General features: G+C 42.8%; 1 non-coding gene across 1 annotated transcript; it reads left to right on the plus strand.

The window, feature by feature from the left end:
* Positions 1–4,179: 4,179 nt before the first annotated feature.
* Positions 4,180–4,241, plus strand: LOC115870002. Its single transcript, XR_004046474.1, has one exon. It is a non-coding gene; the product is annotated as a U7 small nuclear RNA (small nuclear RNA).
* Positions 4,242–27,017: the final 22,776 nt, after the last annotated feature.

Here is a 27,017-nt window from a genome sequence, read left to right on the forward strand (position 1 = left end):
TATATATATATATACATACAGAATTATATAATTCTGTTCTCTTCATTAAACAGTGTCCAAGAATTTCAGGATCTTTATTAAAATATTAATCAATTGATTTTTCTTTTTAAGTCCATATTCACTGTCATTGCTCTATTTTGCAGAATAATGGCAGTTTATTAAGTTATAAAAAATTGAAATATTCATAAAGCTCCATCTGTGATTGCAAATGCCTGAAGATAAGGACTAAGGTCCATGTTGCTCTCTCTATGTAGAACTTAGCATGTATCATCTATAATAAGAAACTTCGTGGAGTGAGGGTTGGGTAGAAAGGGGGAACCGATTACAGGGATCTACATATAACCTCCTCCCTGGGGGATGAACAACAGAAAAGTGGGTGAAGGGAGATGTCGGACAGTGTAAGATGCGACAAAATAATAATAATTATAAATTATCAGGGGTTCCTGAGGGAGGAGGAAGCAGGGAGGGAAGGGGAAAAATGAGGAGCTGATGTCAAATGTTTTGAGAATGATGAGGGCAATGAATGTACAAATGTGTTTTACACAATTGATGAATGTATGGATTGTGATAAGAGTTGTATGAGCCCCCAATAAAATGAAGTTTTTAAAAAGATGCTACTTTGAGGACTAAGGTGTGCTTGACCCAAGCCATGGTATATTCAGTGACCTCACATGCATGTGAACGTTGGACGCTGAATAAGGAAGCTGGAAGAAGAATTGGTGCATTGAGTGATCACGCTAGTGAAGAATATAGAAAGCACGACGGACTGCCAGAAGAACAAGCACGTCTGGCCTGGAGGAAGGAAAGCCAGAGTACTCCGTGGAAGGGAAGATGGCGAGACTTCTTCTCACGCTGTCAGGAGAGACCAGTCCCTGGAAAGGACGTGGTGCTTGCTAAAGTGGAGGACCACCAGGAAGACCTTCCACGGTGATTGACACAATGGCTGCAACAACAATCTCAAAGATAAGAACAATCTTGAGGAGGGTTGGGGACTAGACGGTGTTTCGCCCTTTTGTGCACAGGGTCACTATGAGTAAAATCAACTTGAAGGCAAGGGACAGCAACAGTCTGCTAATTTATAGGAGTGGTTAAAGGAGACATTTTCAAGAGAGCTGGACAAACATTTTTATGGTTTCCTGGTAGGCTATGGGACATCATGTACTCTTTTTTTTTTTAGATTTTTATTTTAAGTTGTATTTCTAGTTTATCTTTACTTATTTATTTTATTATTTTTTTTAATATATCATTTTATTGGGGCTCTTACAATGTTACTCTTAATCAATTCTTCTTAATTCAGTTCAACATTTGTTTCCAGTTATTTAAATGTTCTCATAAGCAATTAACCAATTACAATAAACTCAAAATTTTAATCTCAAACAAAAAAATAAACTTCATAAATGGCTTTAATAATTTCATCTTTTTAAGGATTATTTAAGCTATACATTTATTTGCATTAATTTGTTGACTACTAAGCTAATATGAACAAATAGCAAGCAAAAAAGGGTTTGTTAAAAAGTCTAATAAAGCCAAGCAAAGAATATAATTCATGACTTCAAGTAAGTCCATCACTATCACTTAAAAGAAGTTGTGGAATGGTGATAGAATAGGAATAAATTATTGAAAAAAATGAGATTACCCTATTGTCCTAGGTGATTCTTATATATTTATATATTCTTATGTATACCTGGGGGTCATTAAGAATGCTGGGGGTGGGGGGATCCAGGACAGATGATTCCTTCAGGACTGGTGGTAAGAGTGATGATACTGGGAGGGTGGAGGGAGGGGAGGGTGGAAAGGGAGAACCGATTACAAGGATCCATATATAACCTCCTCTCTGGGGGACAGACAACAGAAAAGTGGGTAAAGGGAGACGTCGGACAGTGTAAGATATGACAAAATAATAATAATAATGTATAAATTATCAAGGGTTCATGAGGGAGGGGGAAGCGGGGACAGAGCAGAAAAAAATGAGGAGCTGATGCCAAGGGCTCAAGTAGAAAGCAAATGTTTTGAGAATTATGATGGCAACAAATGTACAAATGTGCTTGACACAATGGATGTATGTATGTATGGATTGTGATAAGAGTTGTACGAGCCTCCAATAAAATGATTTAAAAAGAAAAAGAATTAAAAGGAAACAAACAAGAATGAGGGATCTTGTTAAGTTCTAAGTTCTGATTCAATATATTGAGAGTGGCAATACAAATTCTCAGCAAGGGAATGAACCAGTTCTAAACCCTAAGTTACACGTACAAAGGAAATTATCCGTGAGGGTTGGTAGAGAACACCTACTGGTGAGTTGTGAGAACACTGACACTTAGAGACTCTTGGACTTCTAGAAGGTATTAAGAGTTCTGTTCAGAAGTTGCTAGACCAAAGACGATCAGGACCATAGTGTCCAGGGATATCAATTCCAATCAGCATAACATGGTTCACAAAGACAGTGTTCTATATCTTAATTTGGTGAGTAGCAACTGAGTGGTTAAAATCAAGTAAGTGGCCCCCTAAGATCCAACCACTACTGGTCTCTCTTTGTCTCCAGAAGAATGATGAAAATTGAGGGATACATGGAAACAATTAATCTGATGGGTTGATGGATCACAACCCTGAGACCAGAACTACATGGTGCTCAGCTAGTTATCAACTGCTCCAAGAAGGATCACATCAGAACAGTGGTTCTCAACCTGTGGGTCGCGACCCCTTTGGGGGCCAACCGACCCTTTCACAGGAGTCGCCTTAAACCATCGGAAAGCACATATTTCTGATGGTCTTAGGAACCGAGACACCTATCTGTCCTCTGTCTCCAGGTGGGTCCACCTACATGCAGATATGCCCACATATGAATACCCAGTGTGAAGACTGTTACCTATGCTACATCATGCTTCAAGACAAAATTTCATTTATTTGTCATTAGAAATAAATATTTCACAATACATAATTACATATTGTTTTGTGATTAATCACTATGCTTTAATTATGTTCAATTTGAAACAATGAAAATACATCCTGCATATGAGATGTTGACATCATGAATCATAACAGTGGCAAAATTACAGTTATGAGGCAGCAATGAGAATAATTTTATGGTTGGGGAACTGTATTAAAGGGTCGCGGCGGGGAGAGCGGGGAGGGAGGGGAAAAATGAGGACCTAATGTCGGGGGTTTAAGTGGAGAGAAAATGTTTTGAGAATGATGTACAAATGCGCTTTACACAATTGATATGTGTATGGATTGTGATAACAGTTGTATGAGCCCCTAATAAAATGTAAAAAAAAAAAAAAAGGGGTCGCAGCATGAGGAAGGTTGAGGACCACTGCTTTAGAAGGTCTCAGATCTAGTGGGAGAAGATGTGGAAAAGAATTCAAAGTCAGAGGGCCCAGGTTTCCTAGTCAACCAGAAACTGGTGAAACCCTAAGAATATGGTCCTTCCCCTTCAGGTCTAGATCTGAACTCACCCTTTCATTAGGATAATCAACCATCTAAAACCACAAGGGCAGCATTTAGACATTCCAGCGGGTTAGGAAAGAAGGGTCCAATGGAATAAAGTACCATGCAAATACCAGTCTTCCCGACTCCAAGACCAAAAAGAACTAATGGTTGCCTGGTTACCACTACTCTGGAAAGGGTCACTTTAAAGTCCAGGATAGAGTGAGAGAAAAATGTGGAACAAAATCTTAAAAGAGCCAAGGCTTACTGGTCAAATTGAGATTGGTGAGACCCTAAGACGATGGCCCTTGCCTATCAAGTCTAGAATTAAACTCACTTCCTCATTAGAATAATAATCAACCATTTAAACTGAAAAGGGCAGCATATATCCAAGGCCAAAGTTCAGAGTCAGGACAGAAGGGGGAATGGAAGGGGAAGTGGACTAAGCAATACACATTGAGGGACTGATGGCTTGAACCAGAATGTGTCTGAATTGTTGAATGTAAATTGATGATCGGCTCTGTAAACCCACACCTAATTCACAAGAAAAGATTTTAAATAAGTGTTAGAAAATAAAGAAAACTCTACCCCAATAACAACACAAAGTAAAGAAGTTAGAAAACAGTTTTAATAGGATGATGAAAATCATAATTTGAAAGTGGACTTATCATTTTAAATGCTTTCGATGGAAACTTACAACTTCATACACTTAAATTCTATCATATAAGTTTCCGCCATAAGAAATTATGTATAAAGTGTTACAGCTCTTTTAGAATTTGTCTAGCAGGTTTTCTGGCTTTTACCGGAAAACCCCCCACACACCAGTAAAACAGGTATAAAATTAAAAAAAAAAAAAAGAAGAAAGAAATTAGGATTTAAAAAAAAGGAAAAAATGTGTACAATTAAACCCAAAATAAATAGAAGATATGATAAAAATTAGAAATTAAAAAAATAGAAATAGAAAATGGGCAAGCACTAGAAAAAATCAATTAAGTCAAGAGTTGTTTCTTTTTTAAAAATAATAAAATGCACCAAATAACATTAATAATATATAATTGATCAATTCACAGGGGTGGGAAGGTGGGGGAGGGAGGGGGAAAAAGAATAGCTGATACTAAGGGCTGAAGTAGAAAGAAATTGTTTTAGAAATGTTGATGACAACATATGTACAAGTGTGCTTAATATTATTTTTTAATTTACTTTTCTTTAGAAAAAAACTTTTTTTTAATCATTTGTTTGGGGGCTCTTACAACTCTTGTTACAAACCATACATCAATTGTATCAGACATATTCGTACGTATATTCCATCGTTCTTTTCTAGACATTTACTTTCCACTGAGCCCTTGGGATCAGCTCCTCCTTTTTTCTCTCCCTCCCTCCCCACCCCTCATGACCCCCTATGCTTAATATGAATGATGGATTGCTATAAGACTTGTAAGAGCCCCCAGTAAAATGATTAATTTTAAAAAGGTAAAAAACAAATAAATCCATAATTAGACTGATCAAGTTTTTAAAATAATTAAGCACACATTATTAATATCAAGAATAAGAAAGAGAAGATCATAATGGGTGCAACAGATATTAAAAAGATAATAAACACATTTTGAACAACTTTGTGCCTATAAATTAAATAATTGTTTATTTGAGATTGCAATGAAAATCCTAATAAAGAATTTTAACTATTGGACAAGAAACCCAAAACACTGCCTCACCCCTTGTACTTCCTCCCCTCCTTTGCCAATGACCCGGTCTGCACTAGGAATCCCTGCTCATCCGGCTTCTGTGACCTTTCTAGCGTCTGTGATAAAGAATAAAAGCTGTGCCCAGCTGGCATTCAGGGCCCAGATCCTCCAGAATGCTAGTTCCTCTGAGTGGCCAGCTAACACATTTTCACTCTTTCAAGTCTCCAAGAAGGCTGCCTGGTCATTCCCAAGTCACAATTTTGCTGTTACAAGATACGTAAGTAACCCTAGTGGTGCGGTGTTGGGCTGCAATCAGCGTGGTTGGCAGTTCGAAACCACGAGCGGCCCCTTGGAGAAAAATAGTCACAGTTTGGAAATCCACAGGGGGTCACTAAGAGCCAGCACTGATGAGATGGACGTGCGCTTGGAGTTTTGGAAAGTCACAGAGTTGACCCTTAATTTTTAAAGTTTAAATTGCCTTAATCTATAAATTAAAACGTTTGAATCTTTGAAAGAGAAATACCACTTTCACATAAACTTTTTTTTTAAATGGAAATGTGAGGACTCACATTTCAGAGGCCATGTTAGGGAGAATTGAGGGCCAGATAAGTAGCCCTGATAGTGCAGTCTGGTAAACATTAAGCTGCTAACCCATAGCTCAGTGGTTCAAACCTGGAAGAAAAATGTAGCTTTCCGCTTCCATAAAAATGACAGTCTTGGAAACCCGCTAGAGAAGTTCTATTCTGCCCTATAGACTCACGCTGAGCCAGAATCAATAGACGGCAACTAATTTCTTTTTTGTTTTTTTTTGAGGGCCTAATGGTGCCCAGCCCAACTGGGAAAACTTGGTTTATCTAATGTACTCTGTTACTGATTAACTGTGGGTGCCCTTCTTGCTACACCCTCTCATGCTCAAACATAATTAAATTTTAAAATAACTTGACTTTGGGAAGAACTGTACAAAGTGCAGGTACCTGGTCTGTGGGTGGAGGCTGATGGGGTGGAGGCAGCAATGAGGGTTGGTATCAGAAACACTTTGTACCTGTTTATTTTGACCACTAGTTAGATTCATGTTCTTCCCTGGAGTAGAGAATGCGAAGAACAGTCTTCTGTGTTGGGTGTAAGCACGTGTGTAGAAATCCCAAACTTAGCATCAAAACTTGGTTACATGCGATCTGAATTGTTTTTCAACCCCTGGCACTCAGGAATCCTCTCAATCATGTCCAGGAAATGTCTAAAACCCTAAAACGGAGAAGGACTGTGGGAGTAACACTAGAGAGAAAGGTAGTGTCCTCAATTTTGTTTTTGTTTTTGCCAACAGCTCCCTTTGGGATCTGGACATGTGTGTAGATTTCTGGATCTGAGAAGTAGACTAACTGGATCCACATTTCTCAGAAGGTCTTCCAGTATATTAATAGGAATTAAGAAGAACAGATTTCTTTAACCGGTTTTGCTCCAAACCACTATACATAAACTAGGTGGCTCTTGTTTGAAATCTTAATATTCAATTTATTTTAAAATGAATTACAGTAGATTAATCTACTCTTCCACTTAAAGTAATCATCTAAAATTCCATGTTAGTGGAAGGGAAGGGAAGGGAAAAAAGTGGAGCTGATACCAAGGGCTCAAGTAGAAAATGTTTTGGAAATGATGGCAACATATGTACAAATATGCTTGATACAATTGAAGTGTGGAATGTTATAAGAGCTGTAAGAGTCCCCAATAAATTGATGTTTTAAAAATAAAATAAAATGCCCTGGTAGGATAAATCTAAGATTTTACTTTGTTTCAACAACATTAATAGCAACTATACATGCGGACTTGGCCAGGTGGTACACAGGAATCAAACTGACTGCATCTGTGGGCAGAGACAATGGAGAAGTTCAATATCAGCAGCCCAAACAAGGCCAGGATCTGACTGGCAACAGACCTCCAATTGCTTATATGTAAGTTCAGGTTGAATTTGAAGCAAATTAAAACAAATCCACAAAAGCTAAAGTACAATTTTAAGCATATCTCACCAGAATTACAAAATCTTAAGAACAGGTTTGATACGCTGAATATTAATGATAGAAGGCATCACGAAGATCACACATGGAGAAAGCAAAAGGTCGTTAAACAGATCTAGGAAAGAAAGAAAAGATCAGAGCAGATGTCAGAAGAGACACTGAAACTTGCTCTTAATTATAGAGTAGTTAAAGGAAATGAAAGAAAGAAAAAAAAAGATGAAAGCGCTGAACAGAAAATTTCAAAGGACTAAGTAAAGTATTATAATGAAATGTATAAAGACCTGAAATTAGAATCGCAAAAAGAACACACTTAGCATATCTCAAGTGGAAAGTACCATAGAAAAACCTTAAGCCTAGAGTTGCAAGAATGAAAGATTCCATGGGCCACAAAACACCAAAAGAAGATGAAAGGAATGCACATAGTCACAATACCAAAAAGAACTGGTTCATATCCAGCCATTTGAGTGCTAGCATATGATCAAGACCCAACAATACTGGGGTATTAAAGGAAAAAGCCCAAACTGCCCTGAAGGCATTAGTGAGAACCAAGGCTCCAGGAATTGATGGGATACCAAGTGAAATGTTTCAGCAAGGTGAGGAAGCAAGGGAAGTGCTCATGAGCTGATATCAAGAAATTTGCAAGACAGCTACCTGGCCAACTGACTAGAAGAAATCCTTATTTGTATCCATTCCAAAGAAAGGTGACCCAACAAAAAGCTGAAATCACAGAGTAGCATCTTTAATATCACACACAAGTTTTGCTGAAGATCATTCAGTAACAATTGCAGCAGTACCTTGACAAAAAACTAGTGGAAATTCAAGCCATATACAGAAGAGGACATGGAATGGGCGATGACATCACTGATGTCAGACAGATCTTGACTCAATTACAGAATGCCAAAAAGGATGTTTACTTGTGTTTTATTGACTATGGAAAAACATTCTACTGTGTGGATCATAACAAACAGTGGCTAGCACTAAGAAGAATAATTCCAAAACACTTCATTGTGCTTGTGTGAAGTCTTTACATGACCAAGAGGCAGTAATTTGAACAGAACCAGGGACTGGTGAGTGGTTCACAACTAGGAAAAGTGAGATCCGGGTTGCATCCTTTCACCATGCCTATTCCATCCGTATGCTAAGCAGATGCTCTGAGAATCTTGGGCTATAAGAAGAATGCTATCTAAGGATTGAAGGAAGGTTTATTAATCTGTGGTATGCAAATGACACAACCTTGCTGAATGCAAGGAGACCTTGAAGCACTTGCTGATGAAGGTCAAGGACTGCGGTCTTCAGAAGGGTATGTTCAATTGGCTCAGATGGGTGTGAAAGTTGAACATTGAGTAAGGAAGACCAAATAAGAATTTATACATTTGAATTATGGTGCTGGTGAAGAATATAGAAAGTACTTTGGAGTACAAGAAGAACAAAAACCTCTGTTTGGGAAAAAGCCAGGCCAGAATGCTCCTTGGAAATGAGGATGTGGAGACTTTGTCTCAAGTACTTTGTCGGGACATGATATTAGGACAGACCAGTGCCTAGAGAAGGATACCATGTTCACTGAAATGGAGGGCAGAGAAAAAGAGGAAGACCCTTGATTAGATAGATTGACACAGGGGCTGCAACACTAGGGTCAAAGATAACAATAATTTGGAGAATGGAGCAGGACCAGGTCTGCTGTGATGGCACCTAACAACACTTTAGATTGGATCTTGGAACATAAACAGGGCATTAGTGGAAAACACGAAGGAGATTGAATCTGGAGTTTAGTCAATACTTATTAAAACTAGTGATATCTAAAATGGAATTTAGTTCATACGAATGTCTTTTTAGTGTCTTTTGCTTTCTTCCTGTATTATGTCATTGATGTCATGCCAAAACTCATCTGGTCCTCAGGAATGATTGCCTGACATTATTGTCTTCAGGCATTATTGCCAAATTTATTCTTGAGATGGTTTCTAAATTCAGGTGGGATATATTCAAGGTCATACTTCGGCTCTCATGAACGTGTTTTGATTTTCTTCAGCTACATCTTGAACTTGTATATGAGCAAGCAATTGATGGTCTGTTCCATAATAGGCTTGTGGCTTTGTTCTGACAGATGGTACTGAACTTCATCATCCTTTCTACAAATACAGTCAATTTGATTCCTGTGTTTTTCATCTGATGAGGACCATCTACGTAGTGATCATTTGTATTGTTTAAAAGAGGGCATTTGAAATTGATAAACCATTGGTCTTGCAAAATTCTAACATGACCTCCAGCATTGTTTCTATCATCAAGTCCATATTTTCCAGCTATAACTCCTTCTTTGTTTCTAACTTTCACAGTGCAATCACCAGTAATTATCAACTCAAGTTGATTGCATGTTTGGTCAATTTCAGACCACAGAAGGTGGTAAAATATTTAATTTCTTCATCTTGGCGTTAGTTATTAGTATATAAATTTGAGTATTAGTCATATTAATAGATCTTCATTATAAGCATTTGAATATTATCCTATCACTAAAATTTTGCTGAAGATCATTCTTCAACAATTGCAGCATACATTGACAGGGAGTTGCCAGAGATTCAAGCTAGAAAGATGTTTACTTGTGTTTTTCTTTTTTGTTTTAATTCAAGAATTAAAATATCATCTCTAAATGCTTACATTTATTTTTTTAATCATTTTTATTAGGGGCTCATACAACTCTTATCACAATCCATACATACATCAATTGTGTCAAGCACATTTCTACATTCATTGCCCTCATCATTCTCAAAACATTTGCTCTCCACTTAAGCCCCTGGCATCAGGCCCTCATTTTTGCTCCTCCCTTCCCCCTCCCCCCTCCCTCATGAACCCTTGATAATTTATAAATTATTATTTTGCCATATCTTGCCCTGTCCGATGTCTCCCTTCACCCACTTTTCTGTTGTCCATCCCCCGGGGAGGAGGTTATATGTAGATCCTTGTAATTGGTTCCCCCTTTCCAACCCATCCTCCCTCCACCCTCCCAGTATAGCCACTCACACCACTGGTCCTGAAGGGATCATCTGCCCTGGATTCCCTGTGTTTCCAGTTCCTATCTGTACCAGTGTACATCCTCTGGTCTAGCCAGACTTATAAGATAGGATTTGGATCATGATAGTGGGGGGAGTGGGGGAGAAGCATTTAGGAACCAGAGGAAAGTTGTATATTTCCTCGTTGCTACACTGCACCCTGACTGGCTTGTCTCCTCCTGAGACCCTTCTGTAAGGGAGTGTCCAGTTGTCTACAGGTGGGCTTTGGGTCTCCACTCCGCACTCCCCCTCATTCACATTATGATTTTTTTGTGCCCCATGATTGTCTTGTCTGGTGTTTTATTCCTCGTCTTGGCGTCTGCCTAGCACATGCTTGTTGCACAAATGAAGTGAGTTTCAGAAGGGAAGGCTTTTCTTTCCGAGTCAGCAGAAAGAGCAGAAGACAGGAGGAAAGACCCGATCTTCTGGATTTTTCCTTGATTCTTAGTGACAAGATCATGGGACACAAATAAGAATCAAAGCTGTAGAACTGGTATAGGTTAACCAGACTTCAGCCACAGATGACCTGAGTAGTTTGGATAATAACCTGGTCATAATCCAACCTCATTTAGTCTTACACATCCTCTTCACAATTCCCACTGCCCCAACACCACTCCTCATAACTATTACCCTCCCGCAGACCAATGGATTAACAAGATTAATCCCAGAGGCAATCATGATCTCTTTTAGGACCATTTGAGTGCTTTCTGACATTTCTCTATTTTAAAAAATATCATTTTGTTGGGGGCTCATACAGCTCTTATCACAATCCATGCATCCATCCATTGTGTCAAGCACATTTGTACATGTTGCCATCATCATTTTCAAAACATTTTCTTTCTACTTGAGCCCTTGGTATCATCTCATTTCCCCCCTTCCCCACCCTCCCTCCCTCATGAACCCTAGATAATTATTTTTTCATATCTTACACTGACCAATGTCTCCCTTCACCCACTTTTCTGTTGGGTCCCCATGGGAGGGGGTTATATGTCGATCATTGGGATCTGTTCTCCCTTTCTCCCCCAACCTTCCCCTTCCCCTCCTGGTATCACTACTCTCATTATTGGTCCTGAGGGGGTTATCTGTCCTGGATTCCTTGTGCTTCCAGCTCTTATCTGTACCAGTGTACATGCTCTGGTCTAGCCGGATTTGTAAGGTAGAATTGGGGTTATGATAGTGGTGGGGGGAGGGGGAAAAGCATTTAAGAACTAGAGGAAAGTTGTATGTTATATACTGCACCCTAACTGGCTCACTTCTTCCTTGTGACCCTTCTGTAAGGGGATGTCCAATTGTCAATAGATTGGCTTTGGGTCTCCACTCCGCACTTCCCCTCATTCATATTGATAGGATTTTTGGTTCTGGGTCTTTGATGCCTGATACCTGATTCCATGTGGACTTGTTGCTTCTCAGCTAGATGGCTGCTTGCTTATCTTCAAGCCTATCTTTTGATAGCCAGGCACCATCAGCTTTCTTCACATTTGCTCATGCACCCATTTTGTCTTCAGCAGTCTTGTCGGGAAGGTGAACATGACAGAATGCCGGGTCATTAGCACAAAGTATTCTTGCACTGAGGGGGTATTTAAGTAGAGGCCCGATGTCCATCTGCTACCTTAATACTTAACGTACAATTATATGTACATAAATCTATTCCCCTATCTTTATATATAAATATATTTACATATGTACATGCCTATATTTAGACGTCTATAAATGCCCTTTGCCTCCTAGTTCTCCCCTCTATTTCTTTATCAAATGCAGGCTTGTAATTGAGACAAAGCTTTGGTGGACAAATGAAAAACTGATAAAAAGTGTGATGAGCGCTAAAAGATTTCATTCAAGCCAATAACTCTCAAGCCTTGTTGCTCATTATAATTAACAAGGATACTTTAAACAGTGTCAGTCTCTGGGGTCCAGTCAAAATATCTAATCAGAATCTTTGAAGATGAGCCTGCTTGGTGTTTGTTTGTTTGTAAGCCTTCTCTCTCCCAGGTAGGTGACTAACTGTCCCAAGTTATAGCCAGTGATAAGGAGTTAGCTGGAACTTTACTCAGTTAAGTGCTAAAACCATGAATGTCCTCAGCAAACAAACCAGTTACTGTCTCAGGTATTTCTAATATACAGTTAGGATTCAGAACCCCGACACAGATTCATTTCTTCCTTTCTCTCTACCTTTCCTTTTTTGGATGGAAGTATTGTGGGCATTCCATGTTTATGGGCAAGGAATATTGTGGGCATTCCATGTTTATCCAACCCATATTGTGACGGTGAGGACAGTGAACAAGAAAGATTTAGATTTGTGTCTGGACCTTGTCACTTACTGAATGGCCTCTGACAAGTGACGAGAAGCCTCTTAGACTTGGTTTCTTCATCTGATACAGGAAAAACCTACCTCATTGCACCAAGCAGGGGTCTGGGTTGCAAACACCAGCAACTACTTAAGCATAGAATGAGTTTATGGTATGCACCGGATAATTAAAGGACTCACCGGAAAGACTGGTGATTTGTCTTTGGCTAGTCAGCTCTAAAGAAGAAAAGACACAGATCAGACTCCCTACGGGAAAGGGCCACTTTGGATACCACCCAATGCCATAGGCTTAGGCACACAACTCCACCACAGTGTTATAAGTGACTTCTCGTTGATTTGCCTTAGCAGCCATCCCCTCAAAGCGCCAGGCCGAGCATGCCTGGCTGCATTTGAGCCACGTGTGTACGTACACTCAAACTCCTTGAGGGTTATTATGTTCAATGGCCTTGTGGGTCAATTTCAACTCATAGTGACCCCAGGTGGCAAAATAGAAGGGCCCCCTAGGGGTTCCTGTAATCTTCACAGAAGTAGACAGTCCACCCTTTCTCCTGCAGAGCAGCTGGTTTGGTTAGCTTGGCCTGTTCCAACAGGAGCCTTATTTCAGAGAGGGAGAGGGAACATGGACAATGCTTACAATGAAGGCACATAGAAACTTTAAAAAAGCATTAAGCCCTGTGCACCCGGGGGAGCATCAGTTTATCCGATAAGCAAGGTAACCCCAAACCTCACCACCATCAAGTCAAATCCCACTCACCGTAAGTTTTTTAGGACAGAGTAGAACTGCCCCTTTTGGGTCTCAGAGGCTATAAAACCTTTACAGGAGCAGAAAGACACACACACACACACACACACACACACACACACACACACACACACACACAGCAATGGCAAGGTTGCTGTGACTGAGTGTTCTTTAATGATTGGTTCAGGGTCCTCCAACCAAGGCAGTTAGGGTACAGTTAGGCACCATGACTGTGCAACCCTAGCATCCCAATTTTCACCAAGGACAGACCCAGGCAAGTCCTTGGGAGTGAGGGTGAGGGTGAGGCCTGCCTCCCTGGGACTGGCTGGAGGAGAGATAGGCATCTCCTTTCAAATACCTGCTGGAGGGGGAAGCTTTCCACAGGGCTTCTCAGTGTTCAGTAAGACCTCCAAGGGGCTGAAGCGGGAGACCTCCAGGCTAGGGGTCCTGGTGTCAACTGCAGTCTTCCAAGTCTAGTGCTTAGAATTTAAGCTCGACTGCAGCACTCGCTTGCAAGAGATTTATAATTAAAAATAAAAATAAATAAGAGATTTAAAAAATATAAGACATTTAGACAGCAATTTATGTCATGGGTTAGACCAAGTTCCCTAGTGAGCACTAGTTAACCTGCCCTTCTTCGGGGTCAACTGCCTCTCCTTCCCGGAGGTAACGTGGTTATTGCCTCTCCCTGCTTGAAATTGTCATGAAATTGCCAATTCAGTAGCCAAACTCAAAACTCAACCTCACTAACATCAAGGTTCTGATTCAGTGACGCTAGAGGACAGAGTAGAACCGGTCTGTGGCTTTCTGAGACTGGAACTCTTTACAGGAGTGGAAAGCCTCGTTTTGCTCCCTTGGAGGGGCTGGTTGACTTTGGTTGGCAGTCCGACTCCTAACCACTACCCCTCTGGGCTCTCAAAGATAAGAGTAGCAGAAGGGTGTAATTAAATTTTTAAAAATGCCCTTGGATCCTCACTATATTCTCTGATACAAATAACAGCATATAAAAATTAAACAGCAAAAAAAAAAAAAAATTAAACAGCATTTTTTCAATTAAGGCAGGGGGAAAAAAGTGAGAAAATAAGTCCAAAATACAAAGTGTGATTTTTGGCTAAATGTCAGATTTAATGGTTTAGTTTTTTCCCTAATCTTTCTTATCATTCTCTGATAAGACTCTTGCTGCTAACCAGGTTAGTGGTTCAAATCTACTGACCACTCCTCAGGAGTAAGATGAGGCTGTCTGCTTCCCTAATGATTTAACCTCTCTAAAACCAACAGGGGCAGTGCTACTCTGTCCCGTAAGGATGCTGTGAGTCGCATGACTTGATGACTGAGTTTTATCACTGCCAGTAAAATCTTTTTTTAAAATCCCCAACCCCTACTCCATGCTGGACCCAAGTCTACCGTTATCAGTGCTTAGCCCCACTATAATCCATGCTGCAATTCATCAAAACATACTTTAGCTTTCATTGTTTTCATTCTAAATCTAGATGGCAATTTCTGGAAGGAATTTGAGGACATGTGTTGTCTTAACGCAATCAAATTCACTCAGGAGGAAGTCGTTTTCCAGGGATATTTCCACAAATAATTAATTCCAAGCATTTTACATCGAATCGCTTAACTGTTGATTTCCAGATATGTTCCCCGGCTTATTACTGGATTTTAGGGGTGTCTCTTAATATCTCCTTGTCTCCTACAAACAGCAACTTTAACTCACCACCACGGAGTCAATTGAGATTCAGAAGCAACATTAGGGTGTAACTGCAAAATTGTGACTCAGAATTGACCATACTCTTGGAGAACTTGAAAGAGGAAAACATGGATTAGCTGGCTTCCCAGAGGACCGAGGGTTCCAGAAGAGTGGGGTCAAATGGTGGGCTTTTACATTTTACCTGCACAGGCAAGATCACAGAAGGGGAATCGGCATGGGTTTCTAGCGCAGATGTGGTGGCTAGACACGGAGGAAGGGGCCTGGGATGGGTTCCTTCCAGGAATGAGGAAGTGCATGGGGCGAGGCAGTAGCAGTGCTTTGGATTTCTTTCCAAAGGTAAAAAACGCCCTATTAGGATTTTCCTTACAATAGGTCGGATTAGAGTAAAGATAAGAGGAAGGAAAAAGCCTTATCTATCTCCCATGTTGCTGCTGGGGGGAAGGGGGCTTGAAAAGCTGACCTTGTGGCTAGTAGCCCACTGTGTAACCCACCATAGCACCTAAGCAACTTGCCAATGTTTCCTCAGTAGTCTCAGAATAAAGAGCTATATTGGTTGAGTTAGCTAGTCACTTACATGTCAACAGGATATTTTAAAAGTATATCTGAGCTTAAATGTTGGTTTAAATTCCGAGCACTAGGTCGACAGAAGGCTGTGGTTTACAGAGGGAGCCCTGACTCCACTGTGAGTCTCTACATAAAACCCAGCTTCCATGGAATTCTTTCAGACCTTTGACCAGCAAGGTAAAAAGCTTTTAGCCTCAGGCAGATTGTGTTTAAAAGTGGCTTTCTACCTCTCAGGAATTTGGCTGGGTGTGCCTTGATGAGAATTGAGGTAGTAGCATATCCAAGTCCTGAAATTTAACATCACCACCACCAACTGCGCCAACCCTACCCGCCGCCCCCCAAGCCCCCATCCTCAAGGTTTTCCGAGGGCCCTGAACCATCTTGTACACTTTTCTAATTTTTAGTAGTGTATATATTCCAATCATGACCCCTTTCCTCATTTTGTAGTTCTACCTGCAACTGTGACGCGTTGATCCACTGTCAATCATGAAGTGATGAATTTCTTTTGCTTTTTCATACTCTATACTGTAATTTTGAGAGGCCCAAGACCTCTTTAGACTACTGAAAAGCAAGGATGGTAATTTGAGAACTAAAGTGCACCTGCCGGATCCAGGCCCTGGTATCTTCAAATGCCTCAGATGCACGTCAAAGTCGGACACTGAATAAGAAAGATCACCGAAGAATCGATGTGTCTGAACTGTGGTGGTAGAGAATTTTGAACGTACCATGGACCGCTAAAAGGACAAATCAATTTGTCTTGAAGTATGGCCAGAAAAGAGTCCTCCTTCGAGGCAATGATGGCAAGACTTCGTCTTCCCTACTTTGGGACATATTGTCAGGAGAGACCAGTCCCTGGAGAAGGACATCTTTCTTGGCAATGAAAAACAGGAAGGCCATCAAGACGTGCTAGGTTTCTGGGGTGCTATATGCCTTGGTTCTTGCTTTGCAATGCTGAAAGAATTCAGGCGGCAGAAGCACGTTTGTATTCCATGTAACTTTTATGAGGAAAAGGAAAGTTTCAGATGTTCACAGGAAATCCCAGGGTCCAAGAGCAGGAAGTCCCAAAAGAATGCCCTGAGAGGGAGCTTGGGCCTCTGGGGCCTGGAGGCAGGTGTGCGCCCCTACCCTCCAACCTGCAATAGTGCACCCAAACAAGAAAGGAGTGGAAGAGAAGAAGTGGCTTGGCCTTCCAGCGGCAAGCTCTTGTCTCCTCGGCTGGGGAGCATGGTTGAAGTGTTTTGGCCAACCTCATTGGCTGAGTTTAAGGGCACCTGGGTGATATCATGTGGCTGGGCCTGGTCTGTGCACCCAGGTGGACTTCCCACTGGCCTAGGGGCCTTGTGTCTGAGCATGCTCAGTTTGTATCTTTCCATAGGAGTTGGAAAGAAATCAGGCACCCATTAGATTCTAACTCCAACTTTCCAACTCCTTTTTCTTTCTTTCCCACTCCTTCTCTTGGCCCTTTGCAGGCATCTGGGGAGACAACCCATTTAGTCCCTATTCTGGCTACCTAACAGACGGATGGATACAGTGGCCGCAACAATGCACTTAGGCATGGGAACAATTGTGAGGATGGTGCAGGACCAGGCAGTGTTTTGTTTGCATCTAGGGTTGCTATGGATCAGAAACAACTCGATAACACCTAACAACAACAACAACAACGTAACGTACTCTTAATCTCGTAACTGTGACTCCTTTTGACACCATTATGGCTTCAAGCTGATTTTGTCTTTGTCCTGTTGAAGAATTAATAAAGAAGTCTCTATAAATTATATTGGAATTTGGGGGGTGAGTTAGTTAATTGTGCCAGCCTGGCCGATAATCACATGTGGGGCTAATTGAAAGGCAGAGGGATAAATGGGTGGTGAAGCCTTGCCTTTCTAGTTCTCGGGTCTCTTGTTTTGTGATGGTTGCACCAGGTGCAGCTGCCTTAGCAGTTCCCTGCTTCAGCTTGCAAGATTGACTTCCTACAAGACATCCCCAAGGAGAAGCTACATGGACCTATCCCGATGCAGCCCTGGATGCTGGAGCAGCCGTGTGGAGACTCCTGCTACTGCTGAGATGCTTGTTCGTTCACTGACTCAGCTTTCCTCCTGCAGTCGGCATCATTGCCTCTGTTTTGTGAGGTGGAGGACTTTGTGGACTGGTGTTGGGTTAATGGGTTAATGTTGGACTTGTGGGCTTGGGCAACATTGGGTTGGGATGTTTTCGTGATGCACATTTTCTTTACGTAAAACTCTCTCTTACACATGAGTCGCTGTGGATTTGTTTCTTCAAAGTACCCAGACTAATACAGGGGGAATCCCCCCACACACACACACACACCTAAAACAGAGTAAACAAAACCAAATAATTCCAGCTCCACTGTCTTCGGTTGATTCTACCTCATAAGGACCCTATAGGGCAGAGTAGAGTTGCCCCGAGGGGTTTACAGAGATGCAATCTTATCGAAGCAGATGCCTTTGCCTTTCAGAGGGCCTCGTGGATTTAAACCTCCGACCTTCTGGCAGGCAGCGCCATTTTAAACCACTGCAACACCAATTCCACTTAAAAAAAAATCATTTTATTAGGGGCTCATACAACTCCTATCACAATCCATACACACATCAATTGTGTAAAGCGCATTTGTACATTCATCGCCCTCATCATTCTCAAAACATTTGCTTTCCACTTAAGCCCCTGGCATCAGCTCCTCATCCCCCCCCCTTCCTCCACGCTCCCCCCTCCTCCAATTCCACTTTTTAAGCAGGAAACAATCCTTTTTTTTCCTCTTTGAGTAGTTTAAAATAAATGTCTCTGTAAAAAAAAAAAAAAAAGGCCCAACGCTTTTTGTGTTGTTTTGGGGTCCGAAAAAGACCCCAATCTCAGATATAATTAAAGGAGAACATTTATCAAATCTTAACAGGGACAAAGAAAACATAAAGACATTATCTGGGTGAGGGAGGGGATTAGCCTGAGGATTCCCCAAAGGGCACACTCAGGGATGCCTCAAAGAGAGACTTCCTGCCTTGGCCTGGCTGGAGAGGGGTGGAGGTGTTAGGGTGGTACACCTAGGTGGGCGGTACATCTGGATTGGCCCATCTAGGCCAGGTGACTTTGATTCAGCCGATGGGGTCGACCACGCCTCCCAAGGGGGGGCGGTTGGTGGTGGTGGACTGAAAAGCCGTAAGTTTGGTCCAGCGCCCTCTCCCAGCAGTTGTTAAACTGTGCAGCGCAGCCGGGCTGCGGTCCCACGCAACCATGCCGCGGACTCAGTCTGGCTTGTGTTCCATATCCTGTCAAACCTGAAACTGCTTCTATCCTTTATAAAACTCACTTGGATCCCAAACCAGGCTTCGGCATGGATTCTTTCTCGCGAGAAGCCAAGGACCGAGGTCTATCTCTCCCACGAGAGAGAGATCCAACAGAGGTAATCCACTTTGCGATGCTCTCTGATGGAGGACAAGATTGGTGCCATCATTGGTCAATGCCCAGAAGGAGACTCAATCTGCAGAAGATTCCGAGCTGTCACTGCCATCCAGAGCCTTCTGCAAACCGAGAGCTCAGAGTTTAATCTCCAATGCAATTCTCACCCTATCTTTAGCAACCAAATTTTTACCTGCGATTTGGCCTCTCATGTATTGGTAGCCATTAGAATTGTAAGTCTTGTGCACATGTAATCTCCTATTAGAACTCCTACCAATTGTCCCCAGGGATGTTGGTCAGCAGAGTCTGTTAGGGACAGGGGGGTAGCCCCTCCCATGCCTGTCCCAGACAGAAGAGGCTGGAAAGAAATCAGGCAAGCACTGAACACCTATGAGGAACCCAGAACTGAGCGTGCACACACAAACCCCCTAGACCAAGGTCAAACCAATATCTTGGCCGCGCCCACCTTAGGTACTGTTAGGTTCCTTGGGTGGCAATTCCTCCGTCCTTGGCTTCACAGAGAAAGCATTCACGCTGAAGCCTGGTGTGTGATCCCAGTGAGTTTTTATAAAGGATACAAGTTTCAGGTTTCACACAGGCATCCTCAGGGCAGTTCACACCCACACCTGGACACCTGAGGCCAGAGAAAACCTTGCGGGCAGAGGAGCAGCTGGAAAAGAGGGTGGCGGTCTCCAAGTTTATGGCTTTTCAAGGGCCTCTGCTGGGAGATGTGGTTGATGGTACTGGTTGACCTCATGGGCTGAATTAAGCTCACCTGGCTTCGATTGGGGCCCACCCAGGTGTAGTGGCTTCCTCTCAAGGCCTGAATTCGTACATGCCCTCTAGCCTTTATGGGCTTTCAAATTCCTGTAAAGGGGGAAGGGAAGTCTTGGCATATAGCTGGACAACCCCCTGGTTTCTGCCTCTAGCTGCCTAACAGTACCAGCAAATAACACCATACAGGTGGGCCTAACTGTGCCAATGGGGTCAACGGATACCATCCAACACACCTCCCCAGCCAGCGGTTTGAAATATCCTGGCTGTGGGGGGGCCTACCTCTCTTACCCTGCTCCTGGCCAGTGGCAGGTGGAGGGTGAGGGTCTCCCTCCCCAGCACAGGCGCACATACGCCCTCTCTAGGCCTACTCAGGGTCCACAGCCTCCTGACCCACATGCTCTTAGTCTCTGGGTTCTTGGACTTCTGGCTCCCCCACCCCACCCCCCACACACACCAGTTCCAGATGTGTAGGTGCTCATTTCCATGTGATTTTCATGCCCAGCTGTGAACTCCAGCACAGCTTCCATGTGGCTTGGCACACTTTCCAGAAATAGTGTGTACCCTTTGATACTGTAAAACCTGGAACCTTTCCTGTCCTTCATAAAAACTCTCTTGGATGATAAAACGTGCTTCGATGTGAATTCTTTCAGTGTGTGAAGCAAAGAACCGAGGTATTACCCACTCCAGAAACCCAACAAGTCCACCAACTCCCTGGGTCTGTGGTTTTTACAAATAGATTCAACCAACTAGTCCCTCTCCAATCCTGGAAGTTACAACAGGTGGCCACGTAGTAGGGAAACTTGTTTCTCCCTACTTACTAGACTTCAAGTTCATATCTGGTAGCCAAGTTTCTCTGAAGGAAGCTATTCCTATCAAATCCCAGGGATATATTTTGGGCAAATTAACCAGGAAAAGGAAACAAAGTAGAGATTAAGAATAAGACTCAAAAAATAGTTGGCAGTCAGAAATTTCTTCATTTAAATGGTGGACTCCTAGCTACCCCTATGTACAACAGGACAAAGTGCTGCCCAATCCTGTGGCATCCTCGAATCATTGCTACTCATGTGCTGATCACATGCTACTAATATGCAGTCATTGTGTCAATCCAGCTCATTAAGGACTGTATTAGTCTAGGTACTTTGGAGAAACAAATCCACAGCAACTCATGAATAAGAGAAAGTTTTATGCAAAGAAAAGGTGCATCATGAAAACATCCCAACCCAATGCTGCCCAAGCCCACAAGTCCAACATTAACCCATTAACCCAACACCAGTCCACAAAGTCCTCCACCTCACAAAACAGAGGCAATGATGCCGACTGCAGGAGGAAAGCTGAGTCAGTGAACAAACAAGCATCTCAGCAATAGCAGGGGTCTCCACATGGATGCTCCAGCACCCAGGGCTGCATCGGGATAGATCCATGCGGCTTCTCCTTGGGGATGTCTTGTAGGAAGTCAATCTTGCAAGCTGAAGCAGGGAACTGCTAAGGCAGCTGCACCTGGTGCAACCATCACAAAACAAGAGACCCGAGAACTAGAAAGGCGAGGCTTCACCACCCATTTATCCCTCCGCCTTTCAACCAGCCCCACATGTGATTATCGGCCAGGCTGGCACAATTAACTAACTCAAGGACCTTCCTCTTTTTTGCTGACTTTTATTCATATAGCATCAGCCATATTACACCAAACTAAACCACAGCCACGGAGTTGATTCAGACTAAGATAGGCGCAACCTCAGCTTTCTCCTTCAGCTCCTCGGGTGGGTTTGAGCCACTGGCTTTGTGGCTAGAAGTAAAATCCTTACCTGACAGCACCTTCAGAAACAGGGACACTGGGGGCGGGGAGGGGAGGGGGCCGGGACAGCGGGAGGAAAATGAGGAGCCGATACCAAGGGCTCAAGTAGAAAGAAAATGTTTTGAGAATGATGATGGCAGCAAATGCACAAATGTGCTTGACACGATGTATGGATTGTGATAAGAGTTGTATGAGCCCCCGATAAAATGATTTTAAAAAGAAAAACAAAAAACATAGACACTATCAAACCATTTCTTTCTGTGTATGTAGGGTGCTGTGTTGTTATTTACCTTTTTTTTTTTTTTGTCTAGAGAAGATTAAAAACCAACAAACAAAAATCTGACTGATTCAGCAAGATAAATAGGAATTTATCCTACCTCCATGTCCAGTCTTCCCTCCCCACCCCAATATTTCTCAAAATAGAGGAGAATCAAATGGAGAAATAGTTTTGGATTTGAATGAGTTTAACTCTTTCTTGACCCATGGGACATGGGACGTTATCACTCACCACTTTCGACCTCGGAAGTTTCTTGGGAGGCTGCTTTCCCAGGGGTAGTACCTTCTGTTGGTGGGGATCCGATAGCTAAGTGGCTTTGAAGCAGTGTACCTCACCTCCCCAATCCTACCACCAGAGTCCACCTAGGACATATGTGTCCCACAGAATTACATCAAAATCTGTACTACCTTAAAAAAATGTCTTCCTTTGGTTTCAGCGTGCCTTCCACTACTGAAAACATATCGGATCAACAAAAAATCCAAAGTATAAAATAATTCGTTCCAAAAAGGGTTAACTTTATTCAAAATGAAATTTTATCTCTCCCAAACCCCGAGGCTGTGAGTTTTTAAAAGCTCCCCTGGTGGTCTTACTGCACTGCCAGAATGGAGAGTCCCAGAGAAGGGGTAGTGAAACCCATGTGCAATTGTTGAGTACACATTAATAAGTAAGTTATGTTCTTCATTTAATGTAGCTTCCCGGACTGTTTGTTCCGCATAGGCAGTGAGTGAGACAGGATACCATCCTGACATGTTCTTGATTTTTAACCGCTATTCCCCTCACTGCCGCTTGGTCCTTGTACAGGTTCTGCACAAACACAAAAGGGTTCTGAAATTTCCATTTTCCCCAATATTATCTGTAATTCCTTTTGATTCACACAATCAAATGCCTTCGCATAGTCCATAAAGCACAGGTAAACGTCTGTCTGGTATTTTCTGGTTTTAGCCAATATCCACCGGACTCGGCAACCATATCCCTTGGTCCACATCCTCTTCTGAAGATGGCTTGGAGCTCATTTCTGATGATGCGCTAGTGTTTTCTAATTACCGTCAGTAAAACCTTGCTTGCATGTGACATTGTCTGACAGTTTCTGCGGTCTTGGACCGTCTTTCTTTGGAACAGCCACAGACACAGAGCACTTCCCGCCAGTCGCCCAAGTGCTGTCTTCCGAATTTCTTGGCATAGACATCGATGTGCTTCCGGAGAGAGAGTTTGTTGAAACATCTCAGTTGGTATTGCATCAATTCCTAGACCCTTGATTTTTCCCCCAACGCCTTCGGTGTAGCTTGGACATCTTAGTAACATCAGTTCTCGATCATATGCCATCCCCTAAAATGGTTAACCGTTGACCAATTCTTTCTGAGATAGTGACTGTGTATTCCTTCCATCTACTTTGGTGCTTCTTGTGTGGGACCAGGAAAATTAGGTTTATGGGACACTGATGAGGGATCAGTCAGTTGGGCCATCCTGCTAAGCTTAAAAGGCAAAAAAATCCCAGAGTGCAGTGGACACCTGACTACTACCAAGAAGACATGAGAGCGGGGTGAATACTTTGCACTGAGTGTTCTAGTGCAGGGAATCTCCTAGGCCCAGAAAAAAGAGAAGTATAGCACTGGAGATGAAAAAGATGGTAGGAAGCAGGCAGTGGCAGAGAAATGGCTACAGTAGAAACAGGAGACCTGCAAGAGATAACTCAAGGTCTTCCTGGCCCATGGAGCAAGAAAGTGGGTAGGAAGCTGGCTGGCAGTATAGGTACCACCTCTTAACAATTACTGGCGGAGCCAAAACTCACTGCCACGGAGTTGAGTCTGGCTAATATTGACCCTGCATAGCGTTCTCCGGGCTGTAAATATTTATGAAAACAGTCTCATCTATCTCCTTAGGAGTGATTGCTGGAGTCAAACCACTGACCTTTGTTTGCACTTAGCAATCCAGCACTTACTCAATAGTGCCACCAGGGCTCCCACCAAAGATAACGAGCTTTTTTTCTCCCTTACAGATTTTATTTATTTATTTATTTTTGGCTCCACATTTTATTTATTTATTTTTTAATTAATCAATTTATTGGGGCTCATACAATTCATCACAATACATAGATCAATTGTGTAAAGCACATCTATACATTTGTTGCCCTCATCATTCCCAAAATTCTCTTGCCTCTTGGGTTCCCGGAATCCGCTCATTTTCCTCCCCCCTTATTTATTTTTTCTTAAAAAAACATTTTATTGGGGGATGTACAACTCTTATCACAATCCATGCATCCATCCATTGTGTCAAGCACATTTGTACATTTGTTGCCACCATCATTCTCAAAACCTTTGCTTTCTACTTGAGCCCTTGGTATCAGCTCCTCGTTTTTTCCCCTCCCTCCCCATTCCCCATTCCCTCATGAACCCTTGATAATTTATAAAATATTATTTTTTGTCATATCTTATAATGTCCAATGTCTCCCTTCACCCACTTCTCTGTTGTCCATCCCCCAGGGAGGAAGTTATATGTAGATCCCTGTACTTGGTTCCTCCTTTACACCCCACCCTCCCGCCACCCTCCTGGTATTGCCAACTCTCAGCACTGGTCCTGAAGGATCATCTGTCCTGGATTCCCTGTTTCCAGTTCCTATCTGTACCAGTGTACCTCCTCTGGTCTAGCCAGATTTGTGAGGTACAATTGGGATCACGACAGTGGCGGGGAGGAAGCATTTAGGAACCAGAGGAAAGTTGTATGGCTAACGAGCTTTATAAAACTTGCCTGAGCAAAGTAGAGGCCAAGTCAAGAGCCAGAAAGAGGCCAGTGTGTGAGCACGGCCGAGATGAGACTGTCCTGAACAAAGAACTGTGTTGAACCATTTCTGAGCCTCAGTTGTGTCTTCTTTCTTCCCCAATAAGCTTCACCCCTCGGTGAGTTCTGTGTGGCTATTGCAATGCCATCAAGTCGATTCGGACACCGCCTGGTCCCAGGCCATCCTCACAATTATTCTGCTGCTTGAGCCCCAGGTACCACCACAATGTCAGTCCATTTCCATGTGGGCCTTCCTCTTTTTCACTGCTCCCCCCACTTGACCAAGCATGCTGTCCTTCTCCAGGGACTGGTCTCTCCTGACAACAGGTCCAAAGTATCTAAGACGAAGCCTTGTCATCCTTGCCTCTCAGGAGCACCGTAGCGGCTGTACGTTTCCAAGACAGATCTGTTTGTCCTTTTAGCAGCCCATCGTCCTTTTAGTATTTTTCTCTAGCACCCCAATTCAAATGAACCCATTCTTCTTCACTCAAAGTACCAGGGCTCGAGTCAGGCACGCTGTAGTCTTCACAGTGACAACCTCGCTTTTCAGTACTAAAAGTCTTGTACAGCAGATTTCCCTAATACAGTGTGTCGTTGGATCTCTTGACTGCTGCTTCCATGAGCATTGATTGTGGATCCAAGCAAAAGAAAATCCTTACCAATGGATTATCCAACCCAAGACAGCAACAAGAATAAATCGAAAAGCAAAACTCACACTGCCATCGAGTTCATGCCAACTCATTGCGACCCTATAGGGCCTGGTTGAACTGCCCCTGTGAATTTCCAAGATTGTTAACTCTTTTTTTTTTTAAATAAGTCATTTTATTGGGGGCTCTTACAGCTCTTATCAGAATCTATCCATCCATCCATTGTGTCAAGCACATTTGTACATATATTGCCATCATCATTGTCAAAATATTCCCTTTCTACTTGAGCCCTTGATATTAGCTCCTCATTTTTCACCCTCCCTAGGTTGTTAACTCTTCAGGGGAGTAGAAAGCGCACAGTGCTTTTCCCAGAGAGAGGCTGGTGGATTCGTACTGCTGACTTAGTGGTTATAGCAGCCGACCTCGCAACCATTATGCCATAGGCCCAGCAGAGAGACAAGGAGGCTCTGGAAGGAACAGAAGGCGCAGTGCTGGTGAAACCTTAGAGGAAGGTGGCCAGTCAGATTTTTCTCCCTAGGAATTAGCCTTGGGCTGTTGATGCTGATGGGCATCCTCCTCCTCCCTTGCGAGTTTAGAGGAGGTTGGTACCTTCCCCATTTAGTGCTTAGACATTGGGCTGCTGCCCTCCAGGTCAACACTTTGAAAGGACACCCCACCACTCCCACCCCCACCACCCCCACCGAGGGAGAAAGGCAAGGCTTTCTACTTCCATAAAGAGTTACAGTCTGGAAAACCCACAGGGGCAGTTCTACCCTGTCCTGTAGGGTCCCCATGAGTCAGAGTTGACTCGTGTACAGTGAGTTTGGGTTTGTTTTGAAAAGCAAAAAAAAAAAAAAGAGGCAATATTCTGTTCTACACTATTTGATGTTTTTTTAAAATGCTGCTTACTCTGTACATCGATCTCACAGCCCCCTGTTGGATCATAAACTGCAGTTTGAAAACACTGACTTAAAATCATCCATGAAATATTAATACTATCTGTGGTAGCTGACATGTCAGCTTTATTTCTCTCAGTATTTCCCTGTGAGTCAAAATGCGTCCTCTTCCTTGGAAAGAAAGAACCTCTTTCTTTACCAGGCTGCCTGACCAACGGGCCCCCCTGCTTGGGAGGCACACTCACAGACGGGAATGATGACCCAGTTGAAACAAGCCCTCCACACTCTTTTCCTCTTGCGCATTGCGATGGAATTGGCATAATCAGACTTAATCATGATTTGAATCTTCTGAATTTGGTGACTGTGCAGTTTATATCCTCTGACTATTTAGTCTCGGGGGGAGATTCTGTTTTTCTGACCCCTTTGTACAGGGTTCATGTCTTACATACTTTATTATACCAGAGACTGAAGAGTGATATGAAAGCGGACAATGATCAGAGCTTATTTGACAATAGAACTTTGTCCCACAACCTCTGTAGCTACCAGTCGGGAGCCGGATCACAATCTCTGCACAATGGTCAGGACTTGCTCAATGACCGCCAGCTTCCCTCTTTTTTGCAGCCCTCACCCTTACTCCGTAACTTCTAACTCAGGACCAGCCCAAGAAAGCCAAGTTTGTTCCCTAACCGATCATGTAGACTCCCTGTTTCTGGTGACTCCATCTCCAGCTTCCCCCTGCTAACAGCCTTTAGTCAGAGCTCACCTGAAACTTCCTCTTTGTCCCACTATTCGACTTCCCCATTTCACTGACAACCTTGGTGCCTTCTTTAGCTCTGAAGAAGTAGCCTTTGTCCTCATTTAAGTAGCCCTGGTGACATAGTGGCTAGGTGTTGGGCTCTAACTGCAAGGTTGGCAGTTCAAAACCACCAGTCGCTTCTCGGGAGAAAGACCGGATTTTCTATTCCCAT

The sequence above is a fragment of the Echinops telfairi genome, unplaced genomic scaffold (assembly GCF_000313985.2).
Source record: "Echinops telfairi isolate 266 unplaced genomic scaffold, ASM31398v2 ScPeMD7_70;HRSCAF=299, whole genome shotgun sequence".
Lineage (NCBI taxonomy): Eukaryota > Metazoa > Chordata > Mammalia > Afrosoricida > Tenrecidae > Echinops > Echinops telfairi.